The 1,360-nt window shown below is 43.2% G+C and overlaps 1 long non-coding RNA gene across 1 annotated transcript in view; it reads right to left on the bottom strand.

Annotated features, from left to right (window-relative positions):
• LOC118477990 overlaps window positions 1-1,236 on the bottom strand; it is a 73,206-nt gene extending 71,970 nt beyond the window's left edge. Inside the window, exon 1 of the long non-coding RNA XR_004858731.1 lies at window positions 1,060-1,236. This is a non-coding gene — a long non-coding RNA (uncharacterized LOC118477990). The remainder of the gene's footprint in view (window positions 1-1,059) is intronic.
• Window positions 1,237-1,360: the final 124 nt, after the last annotated feature.

Genomic DNA, 1,360 nt, shown 5'->3' with positions numbered 1-1,360 from the left:
CAAGGGCGAAAAATCTCGGAGGGCCCGTGTGCAAGTTGCGCACGTTAAAGATCCCTTGGTGGTCTAAAATCGATAAGAGTAGGCCTCGGCCGCCAAACGGGCAAAATTCAAAATTTCCTACCAACTGAAAATATTAGGTGTGTCCCGCGCTCTCATATGACCTTATGCAGTTGCGAGCGTCGTAAAACATTTTACAAAAACAAAAACAAATTACATTATATAATATATACATTTCTAAGAAATTTAGCATTTTTCTCAATTCCATCAAGATTTAACAGAACAGCCTACCGCTAAGTTATTTTCCTCCTATACTAATACTCCAAGTTTAAAACTATTTAAAATATAATTGCTAGAATGTACTCTAAAAAGAAAGAAAATATATTGGGGTTTGTTTTATGTGTTTTTTTTTAGGTGTTTTACGGCGTTCGCAACAGCATAAGGTCATACGAGCGCACGGGACACACCAAACATTTTCAGTTGGTAGGAAATTTTGAATTTTGCCCGGGTGGCAATTTATCTTATCAATTTTAGATCACCAAGGAATCTTTAACGTGCGCAACTTGCACACGGGACCTGAGAGATTTTTCACCCTTTTCCGAGATCTTTCCTACCCGAAGATCAGGGGTGTGGCTGAAAGACATCAGTGAGAAGGAGCCAAGGAGTAGCAGTAGAAAGACTGCAGAAAAAGTCAGGAGCCTAGAGAAGGAGGCAAAGGAGTTGAGGGGGTTAGGGGCAAAAAGTGGAGACGAACGCAGACGACAGCACATTGCTAGAGAGCAGGGAAGGATGTGAAAGGAGACAATTTTAGAGAAGAAAATTTTACGGTCGTTACTCGGATTCGAACCCGGGACCAGGCGCGGTTCGTCCATAGAGCACGGTCGTGCAGTGCCGCCCAAAAAGTTTTAATGTTCTATGACGTAAAGCACCCACAATAATAAAATAAAAGACGCCAGAAACAAACACTGGCCAAATATTATATCAAAACAAGGCCCCTCTCAGTCTCACACACAAGACTACAAGACTACTCACACACTCCCACCAGTATCCTCCCTGGCTTACCTTTGACCTCACGTTTATCTGCTGCTCTGTAATGACGCTGACCTTTGAAACAGAACCAGATCTCCCAGGCACATTATCAGCCCTGCTCCCAGCATCCTCCACCAGGCCTCGGTTCTGCCATTAGACAGGAAGGCCTCAAAGTCTAATCGTCCCCTCGACGAAGACTTCCTCTTTCCTCCCTGCAGAATATAAAAACATCACGTTTTGAAAAAAAATCCTCTACAACACATTTTCCACTAGAAATGTATAAGTACACCTATAGGAACACCCACCCACCCACACACACACACACACACACACA

Source organism: Aplysia californica, unplaced genomic scaffold, assembly GCF_000002075.1.
Source record: "Aplysia californica isolate F4 #8 unplaced genomic scaffold, AplCal3.0 scaffold00324, whole genome shotgun sequence".
NCBI classification, from domain to species: domain Eukaryota; kingdom Metazoa; phylum Mollusca; class Gastropoda; order Aplysiida; family Aplysiidae; genus Aplysia; species Aplysia californica.
The sequence above is the reverse complement of the archived record's forward strand: the minus strand, read 5'-3'. Positions and strand labels throughout refer to the sequence as shown.